The sequence below is a fragment of the Vanessa tameamea genome, chromosome 6, assembly GCF_037043105.1.
Source record: "Vanessa tameamea isolate UH-Manoa-2023 chromosome 6, ilVanTame1 primary haplotype, whole genome shotgun sequence".
Classification (NCBI taxonomy): domain Eukaryota; kingdom Metazoa; phylum Arthropoda; class Insecta; order Lepidoptera; family Nymphalidae; genus Vanessa; species Vanessa tameamea.
The window spans coordinates 5848758-5868285 of NC_087314.1; the positions used below are offsets into that span (position 1 = coordinate 5848758).

Consider the following 19528-nt stretch of genomic DNA (forward strand, 5'->3'; position numbering starts at 1 on the left):
GGCTATTACTATAATGTACAAAACGCACGGCGAAGTACGCCGTATATGTGCGTATATAAGAACGTAAATAGCGTGATTAGATATTTACATCAATAGGGTATTAACCGTTTGTATAAAGGTAAGTGGAGTCGACGTAACACGTCACGGTTACATGCGTGATAGAAAACAAATGCAAGGAGAAAATATTCCTTTAAAGGCATCGCCACACTCTTTGACCGATCATCTGTTACATACAGAGTTTGTGATTTTATATTGAATTCGCGCTTCACCTATTTGCTGAGTGAGCGTTTTTCTTTGATTAATTGAATAGGTAAGTTTATTCTGCATGCCGGAATAAAAGATGGTAAGTTCCAGGAACAAGATACATAACAATAAATGTTACAAATTAATGTTAAGGTGTGTAGCAGTTAGCAGGCCTTAAAATGCAACTTATATAAGAAGACTTTATTTAAGCAAGCAGTTACAAGAACTTCTGAATCGCCATTTTGAAACATAACTTAATTTAAAATCTACCACCGGTGGGAAGTTAAATTCTAAAGAGAGGAACCGGCAAGAGACACAGTAATTAATCTTTATCATCCATCATACACAATTAAATTTACATGTTCCGTATGAAAATAAATGACACTATTTTGTCTATATTTTTTTTTAGTAATATAAATGAATGTTTTAAAGTGCGATCCATTCGCTGGGCTGTTTTCTGTAACAATAAATAAAGGAAAAATATTATACATATCATTAATATATTTTGAGTGAAGAAGATCAAAGTGACAGTACAATTTATAGAAATGGGAAACAGGATCGTAACTTTAACTTGAACCAAAAAGCGAATCAGTTAAAAAATATATGAAACGAATATTTGTATAAAATTCTGCACGGCTAGTATTATGTCACTGGCAGTAGGTTCTATAAGTCTCGTCTGGGTACCATCAACTCACAGCTAAACAGCTATATCTTGTATTGTCAGTGTCACTAGAAGTAAATAGCGCATTTAAAGAGCGGACGTAGTTTATATGTCTTACAGTAAGTAAAGCTGGAGGTTCTACTAATTATGTTTTCATTGATTGCCAGCTTTAAAAAAAATCTTTTATAAACTCTTTTACATGTATCTAATATATTTTCAGCGATCCGTCGGTAACCTAATAAGTCGAACTAAAATATAATCATAATCGTTACAGCAATAAATATAAGATTATCATATAAAGGTGCAACAAAGATAAATAGCGACTCGTTTATGAGTTATAAATCAAGTCGACGTAATAGAGGAAGCTGAATACAATAAAATATGCATATACAAAAATAATACGCCTTGTCTGTGAGTTGGTTTAGAAATAAGTTTTTCTGACTATAATTTTAAAAATACACTAATAATAATATGAAAAATCATCTTGTGATATTATTTATAATGTTCATTAATTTGTGAGAATCATAATGGCTTTAATCTCGATGATCGCGGTAATAATTCGAATAAGCTTCGCTGAGTTTCATCTCGTACTTTTAGGAAAATATCATCAAGAAAAGTGCCTGTGCAATATCCACAAATCCTCAGTGGAGCAGCATCTTGGAATACGCTCCAACCCAAGAGGAGAGGAGCCCTTTTCCGTGGGATATTTACTTTTTTTTACTTACCATTAACTTTACAATGACAATAATATTTTAAATGTTACTTTTTGTTTCTGCAATTTATTATGGAATTATTAAGAATAAAAATTATATTTTTTTTATGTAACACCCTCGTAATGATTTCTACACGATCCATTCGACCGAGGACGAGAATTTATTTACAACAATAAAGCTTAGTATAACTAAAAAACAAAAATAAAATCGCAGCCAACTACAAGCATACGACGCCGCAAAACGCAATTAGTCTCATCTATAATTTAAAGTCGAATTAATTGTAATCGTAGGCGTAATGTAGTCGTTTCAATATCTAATAGTCAATATCACAGCAATTACAAGGGCGCATGTTTATGTAAAAGTTGTTCTTTACAATGTTACTTCTTGTTAGCCATGATTTCCTAGTACTTCTCGAACAGACCCACGCTTTAAATATAATCTTAGTTTTAACCTTAGCTTCTTATCACTAAGGTTACATTCAAACAAAATCAAAATATTTTTTGGAAATCCATAAACATATGTGATATACGCAGATATATATACACAGGCTGAGAATATAGTCTCTTGAGATGGACGAACAGAGACATTGGTTAAGTCCATAATCATATCAGCATACGCTCATGAATGGTATGTTCTGTGAAAACTTTAACATAATAGACGGAAAAAACTTTTTTAGACTCAATTACAAAAAAATATATAAATACAACATAAGATTGCATAATAACCCGGCCCTATCAATAATAATAATCTCAAATCGCAATCTCGAAATGAGATTAAATTCACAGAAAATTATATCTGTCATGAAAACACTGGGTGGTGGGGCTTTGTGCAAGCCCGTCTAGTAGTACCTACCTAGGTGCTACCCGCTCATCATATATTTTACAGCCAAGCAGCAATATTTTGTACTGTTGTGTTCCAGTTTGAAGGGTTAGTGAACCAGTGTAACTATAGGCACAAGGAGCATAATAACTTAATACCCAAGGTGGTGGTAGTGTGGTGGCGCATTGGAGATTTAAGGAATGATTGAAATTTCTTACGGCCCCAATTTATATGGGCGGTGGTGACCATTAAGATTAGGTAGTACAATTGCCCGTATATAAAAAAATACATGCTCCATTCTCTGACTGTCGGAGTCTCGGTACCACAGTCGTATGACACGGTAATCGAGCACAACCTTAGAGGAGTCAGGCGCAGGATAAACTGATTTTGCTTTTTTTGGTACTTTTTTTCTACTTTACCGGAAAATGCCCAATAAAATTAATGCACCAAATTGGAATCTCAGTCTCATATGGATTTGTACCTATTAAGCTACCACTGGACTTATAAGTAATATAATTTATTACTTATGTATTATGTAGACATATTTATATAAGTAAAACTATTACAAGCACAATTTAAAAAATACAAGCAGTTTATTCAATATAATAAATCAACCGCAGCGCAATCTTTCACTTTCTTTTCCAACGCGTTCGGAATTATGCTTTTTTAAATTAAAAAAAAAATCAATATAAATATTAATAATACATTCAGTCCATAAACATAGAACTTGTTAAAAACTCGACTACAGCGCCATCTATTATATCTGAAAGTGAATTAATACATAATATATTTAAAAAAAAAATTAACATTACCAACCTCGGCAAAGCGATAACATAACACGATGTTCCTAACTGTCGCTTACCGTTTATTATCTTCGGCTAATGACATGACAAATATTATCGTAAACTACTCCATATAGTAATAAAACAAAGCGTTAGTGCAACCGAACGATGCTTGCATATACGCAAATATATGCTAATTTATGTATCTCGTGATCGGTGGACCCACTTCCTTCCGCCGCTAATTATGCGTACGCGCCGAATGACGTCGAATCGCCCCTCTTTTTACGCTTACTTCGATTTAAGGGCCTGCTTGACCTCTGGACGTAAAATCGTTATAAAATTAAAATAATTACTAATATTAATTATGAATACTCCGAGAATAATTCAAATAATACAACATTGTAAAGACTAAATCCTAAAAGAAAATCAGATGTTGCAGAATTTTTATTATGACACATATAGGTCCTTCACCGCTTAGCACGAGGTTAATTGTTATAAATCCAAATTATATACACGAAAACTTGCTTGCCCGCGTTTGAACTCGCAATCTTGCGTTGTGATTCACACGTTTTGACCAAATTTAAATTATAAATACTAAAGTGGATCAAATTGATTTTCTACAAAAAATATATATATATATATATGTATATGTATATTATTATTATTTTATTTTTATTAAAAATGCATAAAGTACATTTTATTTTATTCATTTACAGAATATATTATACTTATATAAAGAGATATTGGATTGAAATATGTTGAAATAAACCATGAATTTGATAAATAAGCAGTCACATTGACCCTTGGGTCTAATAAAATTAGAGTTGAGTCGTCATACTCATATTAATAATTAAAATGATGCCAAATTAAATTGACCGGCTGGATGATGTGCGATTTCAGCAAAATTTAATAAGGCTATCCCACCTTAAATCATGGGCGTTATACTTAAAAGGCAATCATTATTGAATGACAGAGAACCACTATTAAAGACATTCAAAGAGCTTTTTGGAACATCGCAAACTTCTGTTAAATGTTGTAAACGTCTGTTTTAATACGTTACATTTTTTCTAGTAGTTTCAAAACTACTGCACCGACATCTAATAAATGAAACAATGATAAGCGAATGACAACAATGATGATGATGAATGATGCAAAACTAAAAAAATGCGCGTATTATGAGCTAAAGGACCAAATATTTTATCTTTTTGACTCTTTTAAAATTGGAATTTTAGCCACGCAGCTGTTTTTTCATCCTATTGCGGCTGTCAATCGAGATATATCATAAATAATATATAATAGATTGCCTGGACACTTCGCTATCCGCGGCTAAATGCCGAGGCTCCGTGACAACATACAATTTACTCAATTACTGGTTAATCTTTAACATAGTAAGTAGCAATACACTTGCAATATATCTTAAAACACGTTTGTGAACTCGTTGATAAATATATTCTTGTTCTCTGTCATTTTTATCGTGTTTTTTTTTTACAAAAGCAAATTGGGAAGTTATTATAATGATTAGTGCTCCGCTCCCATAAATCGTAGCGTGATGTTATATTTTCTACCTTTCTAAAAAAGGGATCGAACGAAAAATGATTGCTCAAATAAGACTCATAGGTTCTTAGATAAGTGATGTCAAACGAATAAACTCTCAGCTTTATAGATTAATATGTATAACGTCATGAAAATTATTGATTTATAACCCTCATACGAATCATAAAAAATATTTTTACTGTTTACAGATATCGTAAATTCGTAATGATTAAAAACGTAAATATCTCTAAATTAATGTGACTCTACCCACTTGTAGGAATTGCTTTGCAAAAACAAAATCAAGATCCCAAAGTAAGCTGAAATAAATTTCAAAGTACTATAAGCAATTTGCGTGTTTTAATATTAGTACAACACGAACAAAATAATATTCAGTGATTAAAAAACGTTTATATTGTGATTTTTGCAAAATACCTAATTCAATTCAGAGAACCGAGATGGCCCAGTGGTTAGAACACGTGCATCTTAACCGATAATTTCGGGTTCAAACCCAGGCAAGCACCACTGAATTTTCATTTGATTGATTTGATTTGATTTTCATTTTCATCAGGGCCTTGTTTGGACCTTAATTGACCGCAATGATTATAAAGCTGTTAATCCTTTTGTCTAATTATGTTCTCTATGATCTGTATGTTCTGTATGATCTATTGTCTAATTCATGTGTAGAGTTAAAATAATTAATATCTCCAGCGCTGTCTTGTTAAAGGTGTACTTGTTTTTCCTACCGGTTTTCCTTAGAATTTACACTCCAAGCCAGTAGCTTTACATTAAATTCAATCCTGTAACGAAAAGTGCTAATAAGAGACAAATTGAAAAAATACTATTTGAGATATGTATATCGGTCAACATAATTATCTACTTCTCAATTTAAATATTTTTATAGCATACATTTTGTAATAATAAAAAAAAAAAAATGTTTTAGTGATAATGTATAGCGGAGTCTAATAATAGACTTGAAAAACATTAAACACACCTACAAAATGAAAGACGCCGTTTAAGCGTCAAAAAAATATCTTTACAAACAAAATTTCGAAACTTAATTACTTGCGGATTATGCTATTTTTTACACACGACAATTTCCCTAAATACCTCTTTAATACGGTCAGTTATCCTATAAACTAATAATGGAATAAATGTCATAGCGTGTTTTGACATTGAGGGCGATAACGAGGAGCATGTCACGGTAAATAAGTAAATAACACCGCGGAACCGAAACTGTTAACAATTAAGACATGACGGTACCACTAAGGCAATTGCGTGTGTGAAAATTAACCCCATTTTAATAGGGAGTATGATTTGGATTTTATTAAACAATGTTTATTAGGGGCAACGTGCAATAAAATACATCATATACGCTCAAATACTTTTTTTAATCGACTTAAAAAAGGAAGGAAGTAATTGGTCTGTTTTTTTTTTTTTAAGTACGTATTGCTTTAAGAATATCCTTTAACCTAGCAGCCTAAGGTGTTACAAAGATGTCTTTAGATGATATATAAATAGGTATCATATTTTATTTGTATTGTGAATTATGAGTGTGTTAAACTCACAATTACAAATTATGTCTTGATTTTAATCACCCATTTTATGTCTATATAAGTATACCCTCTATATGATTATCGATTATAAACTATTTTTAGACGTCGGTTTTTATTAAATATTATTAGCTGTTTCTATTTTCCAAGGGGAAAATTTCATACCAAAACGTGAACAAAGGTCGAAACCATCTCTTGTTTCATTGAATAATAAGTTGAAATTGAAGAAAGTTGAACAAAAAAAAATAATTGTTTTTTGCAAAATAAATTAGAACATTAAACAAACAACTACTTTAAAAATGGTCGACTTTTTTTAGTTTGAACAATAAGTGATTAAGTATAAAGTAAATATTTAAAAAAACGCACACATATATATATATATATATATATATATATATATATATATTTATATATTTCATTTTCTTTAAATTAAACAAAAGCGTACGATTTTTAAAAAATACTTTCATCCTTTAATTTTCGGTTTCTTTGTTCTTCTAGATACGAGGCAATAATTATTAAACGACAGAGTATTAGTTTATTAATCACTTTATCTAATTATGCGTGAATTTAAACACATATAGTATGAATGTAACGAACGTAGATACCGTTTTAAAGAATTAAAGTGGGTTATTAAACAACAGTGCTGTACGGTATTTCTAGGCCGTAATGGGCATGGCATATAACGATTCGTAGGCTGTATTTACGGCGGTATTACCAGTAATGGCTCCTAATAACCGATGTCACCTCGGCACGCCTCCTCTATAACATTGACTTTGTTTTCCTTTTAAAATTAATTAAATTTACAACACATTTAGCTCTCGTATACGTGTATTGGTATATTTTTTAAGGTGAAATACTATTAGTAATTTTGTTCCAAAAACTAAATATCTTAGCTTCTAAAGGATGAGCCAAGAGAGCATATTTAGGATATATTTCGTAAACTGACTAATAATTACTCTACTAGTTAAAGTTATTATTAACAAAAGAAAACCTAAAACATATATCAACTGTATCAACACAATACTACTGCTTAATCATTAATTTATATTGACGTAAGTTTAAATAAAGAACATTTTAAAACATTCATATTTAAATAATAATTTTAACGGTATCCTAGATTACAGTTTTGCATTATGACAGGAAGTGAAAAAAATCAGATTCAACGTTTTGTATTGTATTCATTTAAAATTAACTTGCTATATTTGACCCACAGATATTAATAATTCACGTTAAATAAAAAAATATTAAAGAAATTAATTGTTATAGAGCTATCGATGTAAACCAAAAATAATAGTCCGTATGTATATTGCACACAAGAGGAAATCACTGAATGTAATGCGGATACGCTCAGGGTCTTATAGAATACGCCATAACTCAAAAACGATATCCCCTTATCATAACATTTCCTTTCAGCTATATTCGCAAAAGAACACTATAATCACAACAACGGAACGAATTGAAAATGTCCCAAGTCCTAACAAAAACAACATAAAACTGACAATCAGATTTGGCCGCATGATAATTCCCGACACAGGAACCGTCCACTAACTAAATATTCCCGTCCGTTTGTACTGGACGATTTCCCACGAAGAAAAATGTTAGTCAAGTCATCGGCATATGGTCGTATCGTTGCTCATACATATTTATAAAGGCGACCCTCGATTTTAACGAACAAACCAACGTATGTTATATCTTCATAGATTGCTAACTTATCAGCTGAAACTACGTACATCGATTCCAGAATAATTGTCGACTGTTACTCATGTGTATTTTATAACAATTACATTTATATTTTTACTTTAATATCCTATCTAATTTAATTAACGGTAAACGTAACTACTGTCTTTCTTGGCGATTCTTCGTAGAATCTATTATTATCAGCAGTTCAACATTTTAATGTAAATTTAAATACGGTGTAATCGAATGATGATGAGGATTTGTTATTTTTTTATTTATGTGATAATAAATATTTATTTATTAAATATACATTTTTTAGGATGTTATATTTCGAATTTTAATACTTGTAGAATCAATTTAATTGTTATTGCATATCATTTCATAATAATTACCACATGCGTTTAAAAATATAGAAATAATAAAATAAATTTATAATTAAATCATCTTGTTACGGAAAACTGCATCTTTAGCTCTAGACATACCTAATATCAGAAGTATACCTAATAGTAATAGCGTTTAGATCAGAGACATCAGGTCACAAAGGCCTGATCTCCTCTTGAGAGTATGTTTGAAACTTATATCCCACGTCTGCTCAAATCCGATTTAATGTTTATTGATTTAGAATATGAAATTCCTTATAACAGTTATATCATTATTTCCTAATAATACTTTTTAATTCTACGTCATATAACTAAAATTGCAAAAGCATTAAAAAAACAAAAGAGATAAAACAAATAATACTAAACAGCTTAATTACATGATCATAAATATATTATGCGATTATATGATCATTTAAATATAATGAATATATTAGGTTAACAGAGCTAGATAGCTGAATGAATCTTAACTGAATATTGCGGGTTCATAGTCAAGCACCGCTAAAATTTCATAAGATTCATGTGTATAATCAATTTCGTATCAGATGAATGAGAAAATCGTGTTGAAATCTGCATGTGTCAGATTAATATCTAACACGTATGCATACGCCTAGTATGAGTCGAACAGTACATTTACATGAGAAATTCAATTAACAAATCTTTACATTTACCTATGACTTAACTAAACAATAAATAATTTCTCAGGATTAATTATTCATACGACACATTATAGTATACTCTATGACGAATAAATTTGCTTGCATTAGTGCATCGTGTCTATGTGTTTGATCACGTGATTGTGTAATGTGTTATCACGAATGACAGTATGATTCGTTCGAAGCTGTGTTACAATATGTAATTTTTAATCATATTATCATTATTGATTTGTGATGAGTTAATGGGTAAAAATTTTTTTTATTCTATTTCTTTCCACAGAATTGTGCATACGTGCCTTGAATTATATTTTTTTCTTAATCTCACCTGAATTATCGCTCCGAATTTAAAATTCGTACACAGTTGTTCGGTGATATTTCCTATACACTATTGATAACAATAAATATCAAAATAATATATAAATATATTTGTATACAAATAGTCTCAAAGTGCTTTGGAATGGTTGTTTTACAAGATTAAAAAGAACCGGTTAAATACATAAGTATATGCCATACCTATGTAACCTGCACGATTTTAATCAGCTATATTATTTTGTATAGAAAAAGATGGCTTATCTATTAATGATGATTTAACATAAACATTAAACTAAACATTAAACTTACAATTTAAACGAATGAATTAAGAAAAACATAAACATAATATTTGCAAATTAAAAATTAAAAATAGTTAATGTACGAATCATACCAACATTAAATTAATACACTGATAAATGTATATTGTAACAGAAAAGTCTGCCTAGCTTATAACGTCGCAGATTCCGAGACCTAGGTTTAAACATAGGTGCCATAATATACATGCCAAATAATAAGTTATTGGGGTTTACGTCTCTAGAAACTCTCATTGTTGCGTATCTTATAACCTTCTCTCAATATCAAAATTATACTTCTTGTTTGATTAAAGTTTTTGATAAACTATGTACTATTTGACCGTTACACAGCTATACTACGGTTACTTAAAAAATAAATAGGTGAAATTAACATGCGAGGTATCATGCGCCATCTCTCGTCGAATAGCTAAATTAGACACCAAGTGAAAATATTTATTAACGTTCATATTTTCATAAATGTATTTATTAATGGAATCTATTATTATTTTATGAACATACAATTTGAAATAAAGATAGTTTTTTTTTTTTATATACTCACTTTGTACACGTTGTGAAAGTGAAAAAGATTACTATTTATATATTAACTGTTTCAATGTTCTAAATAAATATTTATAAATTAATAATTTTTTTTTTATCTAGAATTATATAAATTTCTATAATCAAATCTAAATATATTAAGTTTTGAAAACAACTCACGAGAAATGCTGCATTAATTATTACTCAGGAACATAATAAGTAAATTTAAAAATTCTCACTCTCTCAAAATCCAAAACTACTAATAAAACTTAAATAAAAATAATATATATGTATACTGTTTCATATCAACTAATAATAATATATTAACTACAATCGGTTATATATACTATATAATTAATTTACAAAAATTACGATTGTTTAAGTTTTATTTATTTATTTATTTAATTTATATTGGTATTTTTCTTAACTTATAGACATACATATATCTATTAGGCACGTGTTTTTAAAATTGTTTCATTAAAAAAATTTGTTTAGTAAATATAACACCCGCGTAAAACCTATACTAAAAAAGCCTACCGTAAAGGTGATCACTTTGGCCCATTTTCTCATTTGCATTCCTATTATCATTAAAAAAAACTTTTTTACCCAGCGCGACAGACGAAAGTAATTTAAAGTCTGTGGCGAAGAAATATTACAGATAATACACCGTGGCGGATCTCAGCGTTTAGTGAGAAACAAAATAAAAAATAAATCCTTGATCTAACCTCGTCTGTCCAGAACGCCGGAAGGCAGGACACCTGACGTTGATTCGACTTATAACTTATATTTCTGATTATTATATTTAAGCTTAATTTATTTAATATCCATCATTTATTGCCTTCATTTAATTAACGGTTTGTTTATATTAAGTTGAAACTGTGTGTACCTACACATATACAGGTAAACACGTCTGCTTTCGGAAAATCAAAATATCATTACAAAATACTGAAGTAAAATAAGTTTTACGTGATTTTGTATGGGTAAATTCAGTTCAAAGATAAAAATAAAACATTGTTTGAATTTACAAGGATGGTGTTTGATCAAAAACATAAAAGAATATATTTTCTCGAAGGTAAAAAAATTACGGAACATCTTCTAATCTTTAAAAAAATCGACAGCGCTTTGTGTTAACTAATGTAATATTATATTTTAAGGCCGTACTATACCATACAACGTATTCTTCAGAATAATTTATACAATATGTACACGAAAAAAATAAAGTTGTAGGTCCCTGTAGATAGAAATGAGAAGGGCGTGAACAAGAGGCGCGGGTGAAATCTGAAATTTTGCTGGCTTTAGGCGCGCTCTTAAAGTAAAAATTGAAGCAATTGATGGGAAATATTCTACTGCTGGTCACAGAACCAGTCCTCTTGATGAACAGGTTTATATCAGCGTGACGAAATAACCCAATGCGTATTGGTTGATACACATGTGATAGAAATATATTCAACATATTATGCAAGTTTTCTCAAGATTATTTCATTCTCCACCGCGTTCGAGATGGACTATAAATAAAAATTTGAATCTGTCATCTTCAGTTAAAGTTCACTTGTTCTAGATTCGAACTAGATCGAACAGAAAAATAATTATAAAAAGGCTTTATATTTACAGTACAGCAGTTATTGTAATAAAACAAATAATCTTTAATGCTTTTTAAAAATACCTATTGACCTACATTTACCGTCCGTAATTTATTGTCGTGCACTTAAAAAATATAAAATATAAATATTACTGTGAGAAAGAAGGTTGGCTCCGTCCGGTGACCGTTGGGGAACGAAATAAAAAAAAAAGTATAAACAACGGTTTTAAAAAAGCGACCCATGTGCGTCTAATTTTATTCCTGTGCTCACTGGATATGAAATGTATGCAAATGTATGCGTTGCGTCGATATGCGAGGTTATCTGGTGCCATCGATGTGGGGCGATATACAATTTTTATAGCAACCTATTTAATAAAAAAAAATAGACCTATCATTCGTTACACCGCTATTAAGGTAAACGCGTGGTGGTAAGTTCGAGGGCGTTTTTTGCATCTGTTACTGTTTTCGATTCTTGTAACTGTATTCACCTTATAAGGATATATGACAGTTTCGAAGTCGTTTTTACACTATTTGCAAGAAATTACTTATTCGACTTCATGTTTTATCAATTAGTCATTTATGAAAAGTTAGATATTCTTAGTGACCTTTATTTATGTATATTGCTAGTACACCATTTGTCCGCCAAGAAAATGTATAATATTATCATACGGATATATAACAATTGCTACGATCGGAGCACATTGTTGCGGGACATTCGCAATTGTCGTGGAGAAAATGAAAATTCGTCTCACTTAAGTCATCGGTGACGTCGGGCGAATTAGGTAAGTCGTTACAGCGAAGCAAATTCAACATCGTTTAGTAAATAATAAATAAATATTGGACAACATCACATACATTACTCTGATCCCAATGTAAGTAGCTAAAGCACTTGTGTTATGGAAAATCAGAAGTAACGACGGTACCACAAACACCCAGACCCAAGACAATATAGAAAAATAATGAACTTTTTCTACATTTACTCGGCCGGGAATCGAACCCGGGACCTTGGAGTGGCGTACCCATGAAAACCGGTGTACACACTACTCGACCACGGAGGTCGTCTGAAGTTAACAAGAACAGAATTTAAGCCCAATATTATTATTATTGTATATTTTTTATATTCTTAGGGATATAGTTGACATACATATAAATACTAAAGATTTTACAAGAATAAACTTCAGGGTCCAATCAAAACTCCAAGGTAACAACATGATATCAGTTCTTTTGCCGGTCCTCTTGGGTCTAATAAAATTTAAATTGCGAAGTTGGTACAGATTACACTTAATAATGTAATAAGACCACTGACCTTGAGGTCTTGCGTTCAAACGTCAGGTCGGGCCTATAAGTTATGAGGGTTTTCTGTCAAAAATTCTCAGTAACAGCACGGAGTTTAAAATTTAGAAGTGTGTTAACTCGCTCCCTCTGAAAACACGAAAAGCCGTTGGGTCTGCGCCTGAATTCTGTGTTTATGCACACACTTGTCCTTTATGATTATATGTCCTGCGTAATTTGCTGATCTCTTTTGAGATTGTCTCTCACCTCACCATCAAGATGACATCATCATATTATTCATTTATTATTCAATTTGATATTGAATTGACGTTGGTATGTTATATGATTTAAAGGGGCCATTGCTTCATTACAAAACAATAAAAAATATTTTGAACTAAACAGTAACTGTTCATACACGTAGATTTGGAGTAAACACATAGGACATTTTTTATTCATTTACTTAAGAATAGTCTAAAAAGCTAATTTCCGTATTCGAAGCGACTCGTCTCCGATATTTAAATGAGTGAGTGATATCGGTATCGCGCGGACATTCGAAAACTTTTCAATTTATACGCGGACGTAGAATATATTATGGCGTCAAGATGAAAATTATTAAATGGAAAATTAAAAACAAACCAAGAGGGATACAGACGAACGGTAACTTTTCAAAAAAATATTCAACAATATATTCAAACTTTTAAAACGCTGGTTCGTTTCCGCTTGTCAATTAGAAGTTTGGAGATTTAGTGATTTAAATTTTACTTCAACATTTATTTTGAATACAAATATTTATGCATTATACTTTTCATTTACCTTTAATATTTAAAAAAAAAACATAATAAACTGTAATGATATTAACTTATTTTTGAACTGGGTGTCTAATTATCTTACTTACACAATACTGATAATAATGTAAGGTAAGTACTACTTAACTTTCCAACGTTGATAATACACAAAACAAATGTTGCTAAACGAGTTATCACGTTATTTAAAAATATATATTAGCCATTTAGGCGTGAAAAATCAAAACGTAAAATTACAAGTAATGTCCTTCACGTTATGGTATTGATCCAGTTATCAAGTATCTTGTAGAAGAACTTTCTTAAAACGTAATGAGTTCTTACACAAACATCAAACACGACTCAATGCCTGTGAAGAGTCCTTATTTATTTATTAAAGATTATTATTATTTATTTATCGCAGATTATTTATTTATTAAAGAACACGAACAAGTGAAGTATCAACATTGGTAAAACATTCACTACATGGATATCAGTTCATCCACTCGACGACAGAGGTCGCTACTAATTACCGAGACAGCCCCTTCGCAATTAGCATAGCCTTTGATTCCGGCTCAAGTGAGCTTTTTTGCTAAATCTCCTTAATTTCCCCCGCAAATTTACGAGACACAGAATTTTCGTCGCAAACGCTTCAAAAATCATGAATATGCACATTAGTACAGTCAGGGCCCGGAGAGGAGCCGCGTTGTCTTTCGTTTCGAATTTTCGAAATAACTTTGTTATTTTTGCAACAATATGTTGTTAAAACGTAGACATGTATTTTTACATTCAATATGAAAATTATCATGAAAAGTTGAATCGCCGATTGTTCTATTAATTATGAGTTAACCACATGTAAAAAAACTACGTTTAATAACTTTGGTTATTCCTTACCTATTCTAATTATTCTCGCTTTGGTTAGAGAACAGAAATTTTTAAAAAAATACATGATCAGATTTCGGCCAATCTCAAGATCAGGCCAATTTTTCAAATTTCTTAACAAAGAAGATATAAAAAATAAAAGGAGTGTTTTTGCTATTAAAAATTCTAAATCTGAAAGAGCACCCCAAAATGAAGTTTTTGTGGCGACAATGCAAATTCGAAGACATTAGCGTGTAAAGATAAGAAATAGGATTAAACGACTTATTGCGGAGGCGGATCTATGTAAATCGGTTGGCTAATTAGTCGCAGGCACTCTGATGCAATATAAGAGAAACCTGCTTAACATTAATCGTCAAAAGAAACTTTAAATAGTAGGTGTTCAATGCAATTACGGTACTAGTGGATTACTTTTAAATCTTATTAACAGTTGTTTACTTAAACTCTGATTTCACTTTTACTATATGAAGAAGATTCAGCATTGTATAACCAATGGTTTCCTAAATAAAATTCAGATGTAAACCTATAATATTTCACAATAATAAATCGTCTTATTCGATATTCGACGTTAAAGATGCAATACAAACAAACGAAAAAAAAAATCTTACAATCAGATCCTACTTAAGATAAAAAAATTTCAAGACATGTAGACTAAATCAAACAAACCAAAACACGAACAATCCACGAACGTCCGTCGAAACAAAAACAAGAAAATATATAAAACAACACCAAAACATTTCATCAACGCGTATAGATTTCATCATCCTATAGTGCCCATTGGAAAACAGCATCCAATTCCAAAAAAAACCGCTCACCGAATTTATCAATAACCACAAGCAGAAAAACGAAGTATTGATATAATAAGACGATAACAATAAAACATAACGGCATCAGAACGGTTCGGACTCTATAAATTTTCCTTTATTTTTCTTGCTATGTCCAGGGTGCATAACAAGTGTGGGGTGTGTCTAATTTCGTAGATAGATCGGGCAGCGGTTACATGTTGAATTGTTGATAATACATCCGGCATCGGTTGTTTTTTCAATATTTGTTTATTGACTAAATAGATATGTATAAGTTTGTTTTGATTGATTCTCTTTAAAAGATCATCTTTTAGAATTTACGTATTTTAAGTTTATGAAGAAATATTTGTTTTAAGATTACAGATTAAGTTGATTCAACTTTAATTCGGTATATCGTCTGCTCGTGATCTCCTTGTAACGAATAATTGTATAGGTCGATAAGGTTTTTCTCTTCTCCATTTTTGTATGTTTCCGACCCCACGATCAGGATTCTTAGTGGCGACCGCAGATTATTTAGAATGCTCATAAATTTAAAGATGCTATTTAACCCCAATTTATTGTTTTCACACAACACATTTATTTTAATAAAGAAATAACATGTTTTTTTTCTATTTAGGTAAGATGACACTAATGGCTGGTTTTTTAATTGCTATACTTTGTGAAATGTATAAGATTTGAAATAAGGCATATTTATCCTAATAAAACTCTGCTAAGACGACACAACATCGAAAAATCCATCGTTCTATACTCGGATCATTTATTATCTTCCACAATATTTTAAGATAAACATTACAGAGCCATCAGAGGCTTTGATCGGTGAAGCGAAATCCCCATCTATTGACGTGTAAATAACCTTCCTGTGAAGGAAACTATCCGTGTCTGAATATATGCATTTTTATTGAACTTATAGAAGTGCAATAAGAATATTAATGACAAAAAAGACAAATATTTATTGTGAAAATATAAGAGTTTGTACTACTCATATTTTAGCTACAAAAATGGAATTCATATATCTAAAAATGTATCATTTATATTACCAAAATATTTAAACAGATAAGGAACGAAAGGTATACAGCTGAAAGCTTTTCTCGTGGGCGAAAACTTATCGTCGAGATTTTCGATTAATTATTACGTAAATTTGCATGAATTAACACAATCTTGAAGTTATTTCAACATTTCACGTATGCGTAGTTTCGACATAATATAAAATCATCTCCTGTTTTTTACAAGCAAGATTACACCCAGAATTAAATAAGCCATTTAACTAGAAAACGGAGTGCTGACTAAGAAATGAGTACCTACTGTTCAGCTTTCCTTATCAAGCTATTCTTTCACTAATCTTCCAAATCTTCGTATACTGTTGCCAAATTTTCCCAAGAAAACCTCGGCCTTATTACCGTGGGTCATCAGTATACATAATTAATGAGAGCCCGCCATCTAGCGCTGCGCGGCTGAACTAAATAATCGTAGAATACGCAAGATTGATTACACGCCGAGCCTGAGTAATGGCCGGTGCAATGAGTCGAGTATTTTTATTTCAATGATCTTTGTTTATACCATTATATCATGTAATAAAATATATCGTCTAAGTTTCCACACAAGTAATTATAAAGCATAAAATGATTTTTAATTTCTAAATATGATATTGCTAATTATTTGCAAAATATTAAAACTATGTAGAGATACTTACTAGTAGGAATGTTTGTTGCATCTATTAAAATTCACATTATATATATCAATATTTAAAACGTTGATTATTATTATGTAGAAAATACTTTTCGTTTTTAGATTAGCACCTTAGACAGTTTTTTTTAATGTATTTTTTGCTCTTAGTTTTGAATAACTAACAATAAGTATATAACAAATATAACATTAACAAAGCTTATTCCCAAGAAAGATAATTATTTCACGAATTTATCATAACGACGACATAACCGCGGCTATTACTCCAATGTTGCTACATTGTCTCCCTTAAACTTTACCAGAGGTAACATTATAATACGCTCTATAAAATGCAACTATAGTCGCAACACGTTGGGAATAAAGGTTACAATGCTTTGAGATAGAAGTAAAACGGTTGCAGTATAAGTTGTCGCGTTATACGTAAGGGGTCTATAAGTAACAGGCAAGAGATGTCGCTAGTGGTCGATTTATCACCGCTCTCGTGACAAGTGGCCCGTCCGCGACAGACGCCAAGAAGATGCTTTTTACTACCCACCTACAGTTTTGGGATTAGGGCCGCATAATTTTAGCGGCAACTGTATAAAATTGTCTCTAACTGACTCTTTTTGATAGAACATATAAATTGTAAAGATTATTTGTATAAATTTTACTACTTATTTATTTTCGGATAATGTTAAACATAGTGTTGACGTTTATCCTGTTCCGAATATCAAATTGGAAGCTAAATTAATACTTTAATCTTTTGCCATATATACATATACAATTTTATCAATTAAATGTGTCACGTAAATGACATTGTAACTCCGAGACACCTCGCGACTGTGTCGATTATAACGCGAACACACTATAAAAATAAGACCTATATTGGAGTTCGATCTAAATCAGTACAATTTTATTAATCTAATTCAAATATCAAACTTAAGATTTGTCTTATTCTGGGAATTATATTTAAAACTAGCAACGCCGCCGACAGCTTAAAAACCTAATCGATCCAATATAAATATCATACGACTTCATATTTGCTTTGAAATAAAGTTAATTCAATAAACTTACTTAATTTTTTTGCAAGAGTCTCTTCCTTATTAGGAATTCAAAGTACGGCCGTAAATCAAACCAAGTCTCATAACAAAAAGTGTGTCGACTAAGTGAGTTGATATTTAAAGCTAAAAAATCGAGGTAGAATGTGTCTCAGTTCCAACCCTACTGTCAGACTTAGGAGACGTCTAGATATCAAATGCAGACCACACAAACGACACTATGACGAATAGGATGCCGTCAGTGGAATAGAAATGACATTAGTGGGATATGTATGAGTCAGTCGCGTGCTAGAAGACTTAGGGTCAGCGCAGACACTGGACACATTAGTCGCAATGCGAAAAAATGTATTATAAGCACATATATTACTACATTATTAGTAGTAAGTTAAATTTTAATAAAAAATAGTCATACTATGAATTAGGCCATGACGGTAGGTGGCAACAACTGCCGATAGACATTGACGCTATAAGAAATATTAATAAATTAATCTCTTATATTACCTATGTTACAACTTTTTTACTGGCACTTTCACCTTTCAATGGGCAAAAAAATACTAAGTATTACCATTTGACAGTAGAATATGTAACGAGTAGGTGGTACCTGGTCAGGCGGACTAATATATTTTTTCTTTAAAATTTTGAATTTAATATTTCCAGTTATTATTAAAGAAAAAATAAATTCATTCGGCGGTTTCAAAAAATATCTACATTATACAGGCAGGTGTTACTATATGAGATATAGAGCTTTACGTTAAAAACACACGTGAAACTGACACGATCATGAAATGTCAGGAAAAAATATGCGACGTTGACTATATATAATTAAATAAAACATTTAAAGAGTAAACGTATTAAAAAATTATATCGCCGTTTAATTTTCAACACCAGAATGTCATCAGAAACTTGTCAGTACAATTCGTGAAAATATTTGAGTATATGCAACGAAAAATATGTATTCAATTTTTTATGCAATTCATTGTTCTGTAAATTTATTCGCAAATGACTTCTTCATTGCGTCACATATCATTATCAAGATTAAAACGATTAGAAAGAGGAATAGTCAATTCAATTAAAACAACTCTCCATAAACACTCGTCTCCTGTAAGATGAGACGCAATTCTCGCTAAAAGCAATGAGCACAAAAACAAGTCAGGTGGAATGAAAGTCTGTGGTTTTTCCATGACTATTCATGCCTCTCGGATACCTTCAGGAGGGACTTCAGCAAACCTCGGTTTCGTTTAAACTAGTGCACCGTGTTTTGCGAAAACTAGGTAACTGGTTTTAATAAATTACGACGATCATAAGCAATGATTATCCAAACCAAAACTAAATTAAACCATTTT

At 31.0% G+C, this 19528-nt stretch overlaps 1 protein-coding gene across 1 annotated transcript in view; it reads left to right on the plus strand.

The window, feature by feature from the left end:
• The first annotated feature begins 1972 nt into the window (after positions 1-1972).
• LOC113393428 (iron-sulfur cluster assembly 1 homolog, mitochondrial) overlaps positions 1973-19528 on the plus strand; it is a 71812-nt gene continuing 54256 nt past the window's right edge. Inside the window, exon 1 of the mRNA XM_064215174.1 lies at positions 1973-1984. The gene's annotated coding sequence lies outside the window, so the exon portion shown is untranslated. The remainder of the gene's footprint in view (positions 1985-19528) is intronic.